Raw genomic sequence first — 16,927 nt, 5'->3', positions numbered from 1 at the left:
GTCCCTGCGGGACATCTGACCTATGCACAGTACAAGTGAGATACCCTGCATCAAGTACTAAGGCTGTACCACATGGCATATGTTTGGCAGATTCTACGCTGGAAGTTAGCATCTACACAGGACGCATGAACAAGAAAGTACACATTGGCAAGACTGAAGAACACCAGTACAAAGGTGGAACTGGGGTGCAGAGTGGCGGAGGAGGGGCAAGGGAGCATGCCTACATGGAGTCCCCGCATGCAGGCAGAGGAGACATGCATGACGGAAGCATTGCATTACTTACACATCAGAACCATGTACATGTAGCGGCAATCATGCACAACACATCCCACAAGTGAAACACACACGTCCTCAACAAACACGCATCAACACTCACTGGACTGTGCATCAAAGTCCAGAATCTCTCCCACTCCTTCGACCAATTCAGGTGGTATGAACTCCGCAACAAGTGCCTCACGCGGAGCAAGCTCTTCCTCCTCTTGTGCAGGCCCACCGCCAGTCACCGGAGTCAAGTTGTAATTAGAGGCACGCTTAGCCTTAGTGCTGCGCTTGATGTCATTCCAACGCTTTTTGCACTCTTGCGCCGTGCGCACCTCATGGCTGAATGAACTGACATGTTCCGCAACATGCTTCCAGTGGGTGTCACGTTGGGCAGCCGTAGTCTGACTATTGGCACCCACTAGCATATCACTGCTGTGGCCCCGCAGGTAGTGCACGAGGAAGTCCAGTTCCTGCTTACAGAAAGGCTTCTTCCTCGACGTGTAGAAGGTCGTGGCTGTGTGTGGGGTCCCAGCCTGTGCTGCAGGTGCAACCTTCCTCCTCTTGGACTGTGGCGCAGACCCTGGATGGCTAATGCCGCCCTGACCAGTATGGCCAGTGGGTTCGGTGGATTGAGCTAAGGGAGTGGCAGGTGGAGGGATGACCAAAGGCCTGACTTGTGTCAGTGGCAGCTGGGTGCCCACTAATGGACCCTGCGCAGCAACGTCAGCTGTGGCAGGGTCATTGACCGCAACGGTCCTGGTTGGCAGACTCACAACCGGGGTGCTGTTGGGTGCATCTGCCCCTGCACTTGCCAACACCCGGCTGTTCGGGGCAGCAGATGACATGACTGCCCCAGGGACACGTGTCTTGGCCTGAGCAGCCCGGCCTGCCCCTATGGTTTCCCTCCTGGCCTGTTGGAGATCTACCAAGGGCTCCTCAAGTGCCAACGCAGCCCGCGCTGGCAGACCCCGAGCCTGGGTGGCGGTCTCCACAGCTGCACCTGCAGCTACCACTACCCTTGGGCCCATGGCAGTCGATGGAACGGACTGCCGGGTCACACGGGCGCCAGTGCCAGATGCAGAAGCTGCATCCCCCGGAACCACAGGGGGTGGTGGCATAACTGCACCGACATATGGCACAACATCGTGCTCAAGTGGCGCACCCCTGCCTCTTCCCCCTCTGTGGCCGCCCTGGACACCCTGGAGTTCCCCTACTCCCTGGTCACCACGGCCACGTCCCCGACTACGCACGCCACGAGGAGGACGCTCAGCTGAGGTGCCCCTCACCTTTGGTGGCCTCCCAACCATGGCACAGATGTAGTAGTGCGGCACAGATGGAGTGGTGCCAATGGGAGGTGTACACCACAATTGACCTGGGCAATTGGGGTGAAGGGGGTGGGAAGCAAGATGTTAACAGCCCCCCTGCACCTGCAAGGCTGTATGTGACCCTGGTGATGTAGTGACGGGTCACGCAAAGCTCAGGCACCCCAAAACTGCAGTAAAATCGTGCACGCAACCCTGCAGCCTACGTGCGTGGATTCAACCTCCCGCAGTACGCGGTGGCACCCAATAACACGAATAACGCGTACGCGTGGGACACGCAGGCTACTATGACATCGAAAATGGGTGCGATACACAGGGGCACCCGCAGTGGGAAAAAGAGTGTGTGCGACTCACCGTCTGACTAGCGCGATGCAGAAAAACAGGCGTAGCCAATACCCCCGCCAAAAGAAGAGATACGTCCTTGATAGCTGTGAAGTTGTGATGGCGCGCGAAACAACAGGAAGCAGCAACACACGCCGGTCTCCACGAAAGGCACATACAGCGAACTGCTGGGCCCGCTCACCTTTAACCCGTGCTGAGGGAAACGCACGAGCGCGTCACATCACTGCATGGGCCCTTTCCTCGTATTACATGCGGACGTGCAGTTTTTCACGCGCGCTGAAATGCCCATGCACGCCTGTGTGCGTCACGTCACAGGGGCGTTTGCGCTTGAGGGGCCTTCTGTCCAATGAAATTGCGTATGCGTGCAGACGCGCTTACGCGCTAAGGGCCTTTCCTCAAATTACACGCTGACATGCAGAATTTTCACGTGCCAAATCACTCCGTATCAAGCTGGCCACGCGTAAGCACACGGACGACCACGCTGCTTCCCAGAAGGCCGAATTACTGCCCCCCAGAGCCCCGAGCACGCTCCCACCTGCTATCTGCTGCTGCCCGACTGCCTGCTGCCCACGTGCCCTGCCATTTGCTGCCTGCACATCAGCCAGGGGTGCTGTTGCTGTGACCACCCCTGCTGGAACCGAAGACTCCCGACTGGGATTCCATTGCTCCAAAGCCCAGCCCCAGGACCCAGTTGCCCACCCACTCCTGTCTCTGGGGTTGTCATGTCAGCCACTGCAACATCTGGCACCATTGACAACCCCGGCCAGAGAGGCAGAGGGGCACCAGCTTCAGTGCCAGGGAAGTTGGTGTCCTGGTGGAGTAAGTCCTGGGGCAGTATGATGCCCTCTTTGGAAGTTCCCGCGCCGACAAGGAAGGACAGACTCGGATCTGGACTGACATTGTGACTGCCATCAACGCGGAGGGGGTGGCAGTCCGCGACTTCCAACATGTCAAGAAGCGCTGGGAGGACTTCAGGTCCAGGACCCTGAAAAAGGCCCAGCGCCTCTTGAAGGCAGCGGATGCTAAGAGGCACCGGGGCCACTTGTCGGAAGATCAGATGAGGGTCCTGGAACGCATATCCCCAGCGCTCCACGTCCAGGTCCTTGAGAGGCAGACCCGTCTGGAGTCGAGCGGTAAGTGTACATGCATCATGATTGTGAGCTGTGCGTGTGGTGATGTTTCAGTAGTGTGCAGGTTGCACATCTGTTTGTATGTGGTCGAGTATGGGTGGGGGTGTACAGGGCTGTGAGGCTAACACATGCGAGGGCTGTAATGTGTGAGACATGGATGGTGCTTGTGTGTGTAGGCTTGCATGCCAAATGCAGTTGTGTGGGCACACATGTTTGGATGAATGTGTATGTAAGTAGACATGTTCGTGATATCACGCATTTATGTTGTTTTCAGCTGCATGTATCAGCACTGTGTAGATGTGCATTTGTGTGTATTTGACAAGGGTGCAACAGTGATGCAACATGGATGCATGTGACAGCCGGATGTGGAAGCCTGATTGGCAGATGCGACATGGATGCCCATCTCAACACTGCGACACTTGGCAGAGGTGTACACATGCATGCAAGTGTGGTGGTGTGTGTACATGTGTAGTGCACTTCCTGTGTTGCATGTGATGTCTGGCTCAGCTTTGCCTGCTCATGCTGTTGTATGTGTATGGATGGTGCTGGCAGTTGCGATATGGCTGTGGTATGGCTCATGTGTGCGAATTGAAATGACATGTGTTTTGGGGATTGTGATGGCATGTCTGAGGTTTGCCAATGCCACTCATGTACAACTGTCATGTGTGTATGTGTCCATTGTACAGTGCCCTGATGCCTGTGTTTTATTTCTCCCTGTCTGCAGCGTCAACTGATGAAGAGGGTGGAGAAGGTGCTGTGGAGCACAGCGGCGGGGATCCCACCGCCAGCCGGAGACGCAAGTCCCGGCTCCCCTCCCATGTTGTCATCTCGTCGGGGAGTGAGGAGTCTGGTGCCGCGTCCCAGGCCGCAGCTGCCGGGGGGAGGTCCAAGAGGCGGAGGTTGGAGTTGGACTCCTCGGCAGCAGAAGGGGCAGCTGGGACCCCACAGGGCCCAATGGGGGAAGATGGCACGGAGTCATCCAGGTTGGTGGGGGGTTTGGTGGAGGAGGAGGCCGTGCAAGCAACAGAGACGGGGTCTGGAAGTGGGGATCCCACTGGTGCTAGTGGTGCAGTGCAGGACTAGGGACAGGAGGCAGCACAGGCCGCCGCGGAGGTGCCTGTGTGCAATCCTGTCCCTGCATCATCTTGCACCAGCAGGGATGCCTACGTCCAGACCCGTTTTCAGGCAGGGGATGAGCTAACGACAACTGGCCTTCCTCTGCCTGCGGACGTGGCTATCCGGGTCCGGGTTGAGCCTGTCCTGACTGGTGTGGCGTTGCGTCAACGGGCCATGCGAGGTGACCTGCAGTCTTTTCATGAGGAGACTGCACATCATCTCGAATGGCTCGTTGACCGCGTCGGCCTACTGTTACAGGTCACCCAGGCCGGATTCCTCTGTTTGATGGGGCTTGCTACGACCCCCTCCTCAACTGAACCCCCTATGCGCCAGTCGTCCTCCGTGCCATCTTCCCACCCATCAGTCACCTGGGTGCCCTGTGGAGCTGTCTCTGACCGTGCGGCCAGGCTGGTGGAGGAGGCATCCCTGCCACAGTCGGGAGTCGGACGTCCAGCAGGGGTGGCCACATCAACGACTGCACCCCAGCCGGCAGAGGATGTGCAGGCAGCAGGAGGCAGTGCACGGGCAGAGGCACAGCAGCAGCAGCAACGTGGTGGGAGCCATGAACGCTCAGGGCCTTCAACATCGGAGGGGCAGGCATCGGCCAGAGGGCAGGAGGACCCAGGACAGAGAGTTTCTTCCGTGTGGCAGCGGTTGGGCCACGCCATAGATGCGGAGCGGCAGCGGGCGGAAGAGGCACGGCTCACAATGGTCAGGGCGGAGAACTCCATGCGGAGGGCCCTGAGGCGGGCTGAGTGCCTCGAGGCAATCCGCAGGGGGTTGGAGGTGGACACGTCGATGGCCCTGCGGACCCTCGGGGCCATGGAGGAGGACCGCCTCCGGCACATTGAGCAGGAGTTTGATGATGCCCTGGCCTGGGACATCCAAAAGTGAGCCGTCAGACTAGCCCGCTGCCCGTGTACATAGTTATGTAGTTAGTGTTAGGTTTCCTTTGTTTTTGAATTTATTTTGGACCTTTTAGACAATGGGCCACATTTTTGTATATAGTTTTTTTTATTAGTTAGTGTTGTTAGATAGGTTTCATTTCTTTTGTTGGGATAATGGACCCTGGCTTGTTCGTCTGTACATAGTTCACTGTTGGATTTTCTTTTTCTTTCTCAATTTACCCATGGAGCATTGGCTTTCAATTATAATTTTCCATTGGATTTTCTTTTGTGGACTGTGACTTTGGACACCATTCCTTTGGATTATGATTTTTGGTTTTGCTTTTTTTCACGGACATGCTTCTTTTCATTTTTGTACATTCCCATTTCTGTTTCTTTATTTTTGATTTAATTTATGTTTCCTTTAATACATATTTTTTGATCGAACTTCAATGTGTAGTATCATCTCATTGGTTTAATGCATATCATGATATGGGTTTTGAGATTCACCGACAACCATTGGGTGTATGTGAGGGACATGTGTTTGTTTCCAAACTTGCAATTGGTGTTCTGTCATGTTATTGCCATTTCTGAGTGGGTGGATGCAATACTCGGGTGGGTGTTTTGCATTTGGAGGCTGACCATAGGAACCAGGGATCTAGATTGTGATGACATGTTGGCTGGGTAACATGAGTTGGACATGGGTGGGGGCCTGCTGGCAGGTGCACCACAATGCTGGGGGGTGGGGGTGCAGGGGAACATGAGTTGGACATGGGTGGGGGCCTGCTGGCAGGTGCCCCACAGTCCTGGGGGTGGGGGTGATAGGGGACAGGAGTGGGGGCCTGGTGGAGGCTTCCCCTGCACTGCTGGGGGGTGGGGGTGCAGGGGAACATAAGTTGGATATGGGTGGGGGCATGCTGGCAGGTGCACCACAGTGCTGGGGGGTGGGGTGATAGGGGACAGGAGTGGGGGCCTGGTGGAGGCTGCCCCTGCACTGCTGGCGGGTGGGGGTGCAGGGGAAAATGAGTTGGACATGGGTGGGGGCCTGCTGGCAGGTGCCCCACAGTGCTGGGGGGTGGGGGTGATAGGGGACAGGAGTGGGGGCCTGGTGGAGGCTGCCCCTGCACTGCTGGGGGGTGGGGGTGCAGGGGAATATGAGTTGGACATGGGTAGGGGCCTGCTGGCAGGTGCCCCACAGTGCTGGGGGGTGGGGGTGCAGGGGAACAGGAGTTGGACATGGGTGGGGGCCTGCTGGCAGGTGCCCCACAGTGCTGGGGGGTGGGGGTGATAGGGGACAGGAGTGGGGGCCTGGTGGAGGCTGCCCCTGCACTGCTGGGGGGTGGGGGTGCAGGGGAACATGAGTTGGACATGGGTGGTGGCCTGCTGGCAGGTGCCCCACAGTGCTGGGGGGTGGGGGTGATAGGGGACAGGAGTGGGGGCCTGCTGGCAGGTGCCCCACAGTGCTGGAGGGTGGGGGTGCAGGGGAACATGTGTTGGACATGGGTGGGGGCCTGCTGGCAGGTCCCCCACAGTGCTGGGGGGTGGGGGTGCAGGGGAACATGAGTTGGACATGGGTGGGGGCCTGCTGGCCGGTGCCCCACAGTGCTGGGTTGTGGGGGTGCAGGGGAACATGAGTTGGACATGGGTGGGGATTGCTGGCAGGTGCCCCACAGTGCTGGCGGGTGGGGTGATAGGGGACAGGAGTGGGGGCCTGATGGAGGCTGCACCTGCACTGCTGGGCGGTGGGGGTGCAGGGGAACATGAGTTGGACATGGGTGGGGGCCTGCTGGCAGGTGCCCCACAGTGCTGGGGGGAGGGGGTGCAGGGGAACATGAGTTAGACATGGGCGGGGGCCTGCTGGCAGGTGCCCCACAGTGCTGGGGGTTGGGGGTGATAGGGGACAGGAGTGGGGGCCTGGTGGAGGCTGCCCCTGCACTGCTGGGGGGTGTGGGTGCAGGGGAACATGAGTTGGACATGGGTGGGGGCCTGCTGGCAGGTGCCCCACAGTGCTGGGGGGTGGGGGTGCAGGGGAACATGAGTTGGACATGGGTGGGGGCCTGCTGGCAGGTGCCCCACAGTGCTGGGGGTGGGGGTGATAGGGGACAGGAGTGGGGGCCTGGTGGAGGCTGCCCCTGCACTGCTGGGGGGTGGGGGTGCAGGGGAACATGAGTTGGACATGGGTGGGGGCCTGCTGGCAGGTGCCCCACAGTGCTGGGGGGTGAGGGTCCAGGGGAACATGAGTTGGACATGGTTGGGGGCCTGCTGGCAGGTGCCCCACAGTGCTGGGGGGTGGGGGTGATAGGGGACAGGAGTGGGGGCCTGGTGGAGGCTGCCCCTGCACTGCTGGTGGGTGGGGGTGCAGGGGAACATGTGTTGGACATGGGTGGGGGCCTGCTGGCAGGTGCACCACAGTGCTGGGGGGTGGGGGTGATAGGGGACAGGAGTGGGGGCCTGGTGGAGGCTGCCCCTGCACTGCTGGGGGGTGGGGGTGCAGGGGAACATGAGTTGGACATGGGTGGTGGCCTGCTGGCAGGTGCCCCACAGTGCTGGGGGGTGGGGGTGATAGGGGACAGGAGTGGGGGCCTGCTGGCAGGTGCCCCACAGTGCTGGAGGGTGGGGGTGCAGGGGAACATGTGTTGGACATGGGTGGGGGCCTGCTGGCAGGTCCCCCACAGTGCTGGGGGGTGGGGGTGCAGGGGAACATGAGTTGGACATGGGTGGGGGCCTGCTGGCCGGTGCCCCACAGTGCTGGGTTGTGGGGGTGCAGGGGAACATGAGTTGGACATGGGTGGGGATTGCTGGCAGGTGCCCCACAGTGCTGGCGGGTGGGGTGATAGGGGACAGGAGTGGGGGCCTGATGGAGGCTGCACCTGCACTGCTGGGCGGTGGGGGTGCAGGGGAACATGAGTTGGACATGGGTGGGGGCCTGCTGGCAGGTGCCCCACAGTGCTGGGGGGTGGGGGTGCAGGGGAACATGAGTTAGACATGGGCGGGGGCCTGCTGGCAGGTGCCCCACAGTGCTGGGGGTTGGGGGTGATAGGGGACAGGAGTGGGGGCCTGGTGGAGGCTGCCCCTGCACTGCTGGGGGGTGTGGGTGCAGAGGAACATGAGTTGGACATGGGTGGGGGCCTGCTGGCAGGTGCCCCACAGTGCTGGGGGGTGGGGGTGCAGGGGAACATGAGTTGGACATGGGTGGGGGCCTGCTGGCAGGTGCCCCACAGTGCTGGGGGTGGGGGTGATAGGGGACAGGAGTGGGGGCCTGGTGGAGGCTGCCCCTGCACTGCTGGGGGGTGGGGGTGCAGGGGAACATGAGTTGGACATGGGTGGGGGCCTGCTGGCAGGTGCCCCACAGTGCTGGGGGGTGAGGGTCCAGGGGAACATGAGTTGGACATGGTTGGGGGCCTGCTGGCAGGTGCCCCACAGTGCTGGGGGGTGGGGGTGATAGGGGACAGGAGTGGGGGCCTGGTGGAGGCTGCCCCTGCACTGCTGGTGGGTGGGGGTGCAGGGGAACATGTGTTGGACATGGGTGGGGGCCTGCTGGCAGGTGCACCACAGTGCTGGGGGGTGGGGGTGCAGGGGAACATGAGTTGGACATGGGTGGGGGCCTGGTGGAGGCTGCCCCTGGTGGCTGGGGGTGCAGGGGGACATGCGTTGGTGGGCAGTAGTGCAAGTTGACATGTGGGTTGGCTGGGGGGCATGGCCATGGTGGATGGGGTGCCTGCAGGACATGTGCAGGGTAGGCCCCTGTGGTGTGGACCACCTGCAGGGGCCGTGGAGTGTGTAGAGGGAACACCTGGGAGGTCCCACACGTGCAATTCACGTGTGGTGCTCCCCGCGCACCCCTGTAATACACGTACCCTGCTGATATCGCGTGTGGAACTTCCAGCGCACCCCGAAATACACGTAGCCAGGACATTCGCGTTTGGAACTTCCAGCGCACCCCTGGAATACACGTACCCTGCTGATATCGTGTGTGGAGCTTCCCGCGCACCCCGGAATACACGTAGCCAGGACATTCGCGTGTGGAACTTCCCGCGCACCCCTGATATACACGTACCCTGCTGAATTCACGTGTGAAAATTCCCGCGCACCCCTGAAGTACACATACCCTGATGGAATTGCGTGTGGAACTTCCTGCGCACCCCTGATATTCATGTACCCTGCTGATTTCGCGTGTGAAACTTCCCGCGCGACCCAAGATACACGTACCCAGGACATTCGCGCGTGTAACTTCCCACGCACCCGAAATACACGTAGCCAGGACATTTGCGTGTGGAACTTCCCGCCCACCCCTGATATACATGTACCCTGCTGATATCGCGTGTGAAACTTCCCGCGCACCCCAAGATACACGTAGCCAGGACATTCGCATGTGTAACTTTCCGCGCACCCCTGATATACACGTACCCTGCTGAATTCACGTGTGAAAATTCCCGCGCACCCCTGATGTACACGTACCCTGATGGAATTGCGTGTGGAACTTCTCGCGCACCCCTGATATACATGTACCCTGCTGATATCGCGTGTGGAACTTCCAGCGCACCCCGAAATACACGTAGCCAGGACATTCGCGTGTGGAACTTCAAGCGCACCCCTGAAATACACTTACCCAGCTGAAATGACGTGAGGTACTTCCCGCGCACCCCAGTGATACACGTAGCCCGCTTGACGTGCTGGTACAGGGTTAGCGCAGCCCTTTGCGCTGGATTGGGGATTTTGATGGCTTTTCCCTGCGCGAGAGGCGTTCTTGGTGGCGTAACTGGCGCTGCTGCAGGGTCGCTGCGCCACTGTGCGCCACGGCTGGTTTTGGTAGCTGGAATCCATGAATACGCTGTGCGCGCAAATGGGTTTTGGCGCACGCGGCTGGCGCAGGGATTCGCAAGCGCACACTGTGCGCCAGCCGCGTGCGCCACTTGTGCGCTAAATTCTATGAATTACCCCCTGAGTGTTTGGCTGTGGTGGAAGTAAGTACCAGTATAGAATTGAATATTTAAAGGTTTGTTTGGGAAAGGTATGTGTCAGATAAATTAACACTAGTATCAGATGGTATATATTAGCACTATTTTGAGCCTAGTTATATTTAGTGGCAGTTTACTTTTTATGTATTTGGCTACCTTTTACTTTAATGCTGCTTAATAAAATGTGTGTCAGCTATATTTATTACTATTTGCAGATGGCATACTTTGGCACTATTTTTCATATACTCAGATTTAATGACAGTTAATGTTTGATTTTTAAAAAGTTTTACTTATATGCTGTTTAAATTCAATAGTATTTTGATTTAGCAATGTCTTATTTTTTATACAGGTTTTTGAGGGTAAAGGTTTACTTTATTGTACTTGTACAGTGGTCCACTGATTGTGGACTATGTGGTGGCACTTTGTGTTGAACAATAGTCTTCAGATAGGGTTTCTGCACATCATCCTAATGGACCTGAACATCACCAAACAGTTTGAAAGATTGGTTTCAGACAGGATGGGCTGACGTTGGGTGTTAGTTGGTGGGAAATAAGTAGTGATTTTATTGGAACACTGTGGCACAGATGATCAATACTGCTGTGCTTATTTTGCTCTATGCACTTTGACTTTATATTTCACAAGAGCTTTCCTGTAAGGTTCATCCACTTCAATCAAATGTACCTGTTGAATCAATGTTGAGGTTCCCAAACTTTTTGGATTGTTTTATGAGTGGAAGTAAAGCGGAAGACACCCACACCATGGGTTCATGTACTTATTCTTTTCTAAATCCTCCATGTTTTATTTCCGAATAACCGAATGGCTATTTTTTGTTATGTTTTTCATATTTCTTGGCAGTCGGGTAGATCGGGTGTAGACAAGATAGTGCGAGGTTGGGAGGAAGTGACAAATAACAAAAAATGATAAATCACAAAGCACAAGAGAAAGGACAAAGGTATGGGAAGAAGAAAGGTACAAAAGTTATGGATAAATAAAAGTACAGCTTTTTAAAAGTTCCAGAAAGCTTAGTATGAAATTGTCCCAACCAAAGACAAAAAGCTATGACAGAAAACAGGAAAGAGATGATTGAGAGAGGGGATGAGGTTGGGAGTAAGTAACAGTGGTGGCAGAAGTGAAATGTAATGGTGTACTGCCCCTATGTATTTTTTTTTTATCCACCTTGGATTTTTTTTTTCCAATGCCCCAATGATTACTATGTGTGACGAGAACAACAGTGTTTCATGCAAAAATGTTGTATCTTACATAGTGAATGTGATGCACTGCATATGAGATATGAGGGTAATAAAAATGTGTGTATTAAATTGTTTCTTAAAGTGTGTATGTTTTAACTAATTAGAAGAATATTTAAAAAAAAAACAGATACATAACTGTGGCTACCATAATGTCCAATGACGTGTTGAATTTGTGAGGAGAAGTTAACCACAGCTACGACTGGGGAGGGTCATAGCCACTCATTTGCTGGACCAATCCCACGGCTATAAGCCTCAATGTTCAAATAAGTCTGCTCTTTATACCCAAAATGAGTACTTTCTAAGAATGATCTATTATATAAATATGTATATATGTATAAAGACCTTTGTGACTTACACCCCCAAGTATCATATTGTAACCACGGCTAGAAAAAGTCAGTGAACTCTCCGCAGATATGAGTGATGATTTATTTTAGGAAAGGTGTTTGCACGTTATTTCATAGAATGTGTGTATGTATATGTGATGGATATAATTTCAGGACTGTTTTGAGATACACTGTGTGTAGTATTTTAGCACATTTGCTCTCATTATCATCATGTACCTTACATAACTGTTTTAACTACCATTGTAACACCACTGTCTCTTTTGACATTTATTTTCCATACTCAGTTCATAAAAACAAATACAATAAAGGTTTTTAAAAATGCAGTCCTATCTATAAGAGGTGTCATTGGTGTATTGGGGATTGCACATAGGAACAGCTATGACTGGGGTTGTTTACCCACAACTATCTCACACCCACCACGTGCACCCCATTGTTACCCATGGGTGTTAGTGGCACCCTGTGCAGCTTCAGCTAATAAGCAGCCAACGCACTGGTTGCATTGTGTAGCCACGGCTATACACATTTCTTTAAAAAATATATATACATATATGTGTAGGCAGTCCTCGTCTAAAGTTTAAAAAAAATATATATTATGTGTAGTTTTTGTAAACAGTTATTGTTAAATTTGTAATGCTTTTTATTAATTAATAATACATAGAACTGTAAATAATTTAAAAAGTTAAATCGGTGTGCAAAGTTTATTAAAAACAGGTTTATTTGGAGACGAATGTGGTTGTGGGTTTTCTTTTTCTTTTACTTTAAACACATGATACATCTTCTTCCTTAGCCCAATTATGTGGATTATTACTGTCCATGATTTGTCTTACATTTTCAATGTCCTTTTTCACTGATTGTACTTATTTTTGAACATTAATTCAAAGTTGTTGTACGTCTTTTAATATATCCAAGATTAGTTTCATGGGTAGTTCTTGAGGTGCTTCTTGTTTAATTCTTTGTGATACTTCAAACGGCTTCTTCATCTGTTTGAAGAAATAACACACTTAAAATATTTGTTTTGGTTGCATAGACATTTTAAAGTAGCTGGATCAACTATATATGTATGGTGACTGATATGTGTTGCTTAACATATCATTGTAAGTCTTATTTTACATAAATATAAAGAATGGACTTATGACAATATCCTGAATGTTGTGTATTTTCTTCTGGTTCCTTCTCTTGAGAGCCCTTCTTTTTTAATTTCTTCCTCTGTAGGATAATTTTCTTCCAGCCATTTCAATTAGTTTTCCGCTCTACTGCGTAAGAAAGAAATACTGCTTGTCACCTCATATATTAGAACAAGCAATAGTGGACGATTACAAGAGGAAAGACGGTGTAATTAGTTGTATTTAGTTTCTGATTGGTTGTTTATTGTTTGTGTGGTGGGCAGCTGCCAATAGGATGTCAAATACCCCAGATGCTGTTCTGCTGTTGAACCTTTCAAACAATGTACATTTTGTGAGTGTTAAGTATATGTGCCAATACAACTGGAGATTATTTTGCGTCATTATATTATGGGTTCTTCTATATAGTGGATTATTATTTTTTGAGAGTGAGGTGTGGTGTTAGGATATTGTGCTATTTTGGGGCTATTGTTATTGTTTCATTGGGTATTTGAAAAATTGAGCCAATTGCTGAAGGTAAGGAATTTCTTGTTTCCGAAGACTGTTTATAATTTTGAGAATGGGATTTATAGTGATGTTGAGGACACTGATGATGTGCATTCGCTGCAAAGGTTTTTCTGGTTCTATCATATTATTTTAGATGGAGTTTTTGAATTGAGAGGTTTATACTCAAATTGTGGAGACATATTTGACAGGCAGCACCATTTTTTTTTTCTCTTTGGGAAAAAGAAAATGAATTAGTTATATAAGGAAAGAGCACAGAGACATTGTCCAAGATTTTTTGAATTGTAATAGAGGTGAAGATTATTTCTCTGATTGATTTAAAAAAAAAAAACATATTTTGGTAAAAGCACACAAAAGCTCTTTTGATGGCCTCCGAGAGACGTTTCAAAGTATATTGGAAAACGGAAATACTTTTCATACCTTTCTTTTTTTTTAAATAGCCATGGCTCCGGCAGCAGCCAATGAAACTATGTGCCCTGTCAGAGGAAATAATAGTCGTGGGTAGCCATAACCCAATGGGACGCCATGTGATTTTGGTGGGGACCCCCGCTTCTATAATGGCTACCTAGTTAGCCATGGGTATTTCATTGCCAATTTTTGTGCATTGATCATGATATTTACATTATACATTATGGTAGGAGTTGCTATGCACCCCCATTAATTTGAGTTCTTCCTATGTCTGTGCATTGTGTAACAACATACATTATCTTGTAGTATGCAATTTCCAAGAAGATTGTGAAAGTTGTTCTCATGTGCATGCAATGGTGCTGAGAATTATACTACCCACAGTGTTTTGGATGCAATGCTTTGATGTAATATACTTTCAAATCTCCGACAGAAATGCTAAACTCAATTCCACATATATTGTTGCTGAGGAAATTGTGCGTATCTGAGGTACATAATACAATGATTAGATTAGAAATTAAGTGCTGAATTATTAAATTATGTCCCATGTAGAACTTTACGTTGAGTGTTGGAGTAACCCAGGATGGTATTCTGCAACTAATGTAGCAAAAATAAGATGAGCAAAGTAGACTTTCAATGGCCAATCAGTTCCTCAGATTGTGATGTATTTGTGGCTGGCACAGTACGTTTTCAAGATGCTAAGCCTGAATGAAACATGAGCTAATTTTATAGATAGTGACCCTTTGTTTCACAGCCTAAGAATTCATGAAGAAGGATGCACATATGAATTGAAAGATATGCACAAACCATGGGATTTGCCAGGTCAGACCTATACAAAAAGAAGCAAGGACATGTGATGGATTAAAGCTGAAATGCGAAATGCAAACTATGTGGTCTAATTGACTGTGATTTCAGCTGCTTCACTTTGCTTCACATCTTTTCAGAAACCATTTACCTGGTGCATTTGACCTGAATCCCCGAAAGATTTTTTGTTTTTCCTGGCATACTCTAGCCATAACTTTAGTGCATAATTCCCAAACCACTTTACAAGAGAGTTACCAATGATGATTATCTTTCCCTGTAAGCGGGCAGAATCCAGAAATATCGACAAATAAGCAAAATAACATTTGCCAACATCATATCAAAATTAGCATTGATCTGAAAAGTGGGCTACTTTTTTTTCCATGGCAGATGTAATTGGTAAAGGGAATGTTGTAGTAGTGAAAGCGATGTACATGGAAGTTGCTTTGTTAGATATATAATTCACAATTCATGTAAATGTGCATTGTGCAACAAATATTCCTGAATACTCGAAATGTCACAAAAACACACTCATTTTCTAAGGTTCTCAATGTGTTGAATGCCCATCATGTTTCTCAGGATCTATTAACCAACCAAGGAGTTCTTTAAGCAACATGGGTTCTCCCAAAAAGCCCAGTCACCCTTTAAGGTTCTTCAGTTCTTCCAAAGGGTTCAGCTATTGATTACATTTGTTGAGTTCTACTGCAGAGAAATGTCACTCACTTAGATATGTGGGTTTTACCACAGGGCCCAATGACAGATTACTTTTCTCATATGTAATGGATGTAGAACCGGGTGTATTAGTTAAATATGCACAGATAACGCACATTAGAATGGTTTCAGTAGTGACATTTCTGATTATGTAGAAGAGTCCCCAAATATTTTTTTTGGTGAGAATTTGTCATATAAGCAGGTACACTATGGTTTCAGGATCACATAGTAGAGCACATTTAACAGTGTTTGTATTTTACAAGAGTAGGTGCGTATACAGTAATTATATTTTTTTGTTTACAGCTTTTTTCTGAATTGCCCTCAACAAAGCAACAACAACACACTAAAAGGAAGGACTGTTTGCATGGAAGTAAAGTTTCACAATAAACTATTTTAAAAAGTGTTCTCAAATCTGTACATATAAATAGTGTAGATAATGCAACAATACCTGTTATTGATAATACATTTGAAAATTCTGAAATATTTCAAACAGGAGACATGCCAACTGACTAAATTAATAGAACCCAAAATATTTTTAGTTAAGGTAATAAAATAATAACTGCATCCAATCCGTTACAAGCTAGTAAAAAAATGATGTTTTTAGAAGAAAGGGAAGGACATTTGCTGAAAGGGAAGGACATTTGCTAACAATTTGAAAAAGAGGAATAAAGACATATATTCAGTGAAACAGCTTTGTTAAAGGGGCATTATGGTTACGTTGCAGTAACAAAAACCCATGAAATTCAGTGAAAAAACTTGCTAAAGGAACGTTAGGGTTAAGTTGCACTAATACAAAACTTTCAAATTCAGTGAAAAACATTGTTAAAGGGATGTTATAGTTACAAGTAAAACTGAAACACCTCAGAACATCGCCAGTTATGGTAAGCTAAGCAACCATAACTCATGCCACCACGGTGCACTGCTAAGACTAACACCCAGGACATCAAAAATGACATCACAAACATCATTGATGACATTGCTGATGACATAACATATCTAGGCAAATTGTTTTTGTTGACTGACATATCTAGGGAAGGTGGTTTTGCTCACTGACATTCAGAATATTCAAATTCAAAAGGGGCTTTACATCTATAATCTTGTGGTATGTTTTTAAAGTACTTTCCTTAGGGTTTTGTCGCAGCTCATGGTGCACATACATGGGGCAATAAGAAGGCCTCAAACACACAATTCATTTGTGTAAATGAAGATGAACTTTAATGTTATTAACATTTTCTGTTTCTTTCTTCCTTACTGTACTTGCCCTGTATGTGCCTCTGTTGTGTATGCATTGTGGGAGTTCATATGTATTGTTTGTACTAGCACAAGTGTATAGTAAGTCTTGAATTGTTAGCTAGTTTTTACATGTTTAACATTACTCAAAACTTGATAAGGTAGCATTAATTATTTTACTATCCAAAATTACAAGATTATAAATAGTATACTTCTATTGTGCATGCTGCAGCCATTGCCTATGTGTATGTATGATTAGGTTCCTGTATTGACAACAACACTCCAATTTAATGTTTTGTTTAGATGAGCACTTTCTTTAATAGATTAAGGAGTTCATGATAGGTCTCCCGATCACCCATGACATCTTGTTATCAACATTATAAACACAACCCCTTGTAGGGACTTTTCATCAAAATTATTTTCATATGTGAGGTAACGATAATGTCACTTTAACAAAGTGTTTTCACTAAATTTCATGAATTTTTGTTAGTGCAATTTAACCATCACGTCCCTTTAACAAAGTTAGTTTTTTCAGTGAATTGCATATG

Source organism: Ambystoma mexicanum, chromosome 5q (assembly GCF_040938575.1).
Source record: "Ambystoma mexicanum isolate Mex_15411 chromosome 5q, UKY_AmexF1_1, whole genome shotgun sequence".
In the NCBI taxonomy this organism is placed as follows: domain Eukaryota; kingdom Metazoa; phylum Chordata; class Amphibia; order Caudata; family Ambystomatidae; genus Ambystoma; species Ambystoma mexicanum.
The sequence above is the reverse complement of the archived record's forward strand: the minus strand, read 5'-3'. Positions refer to the sequence as shown.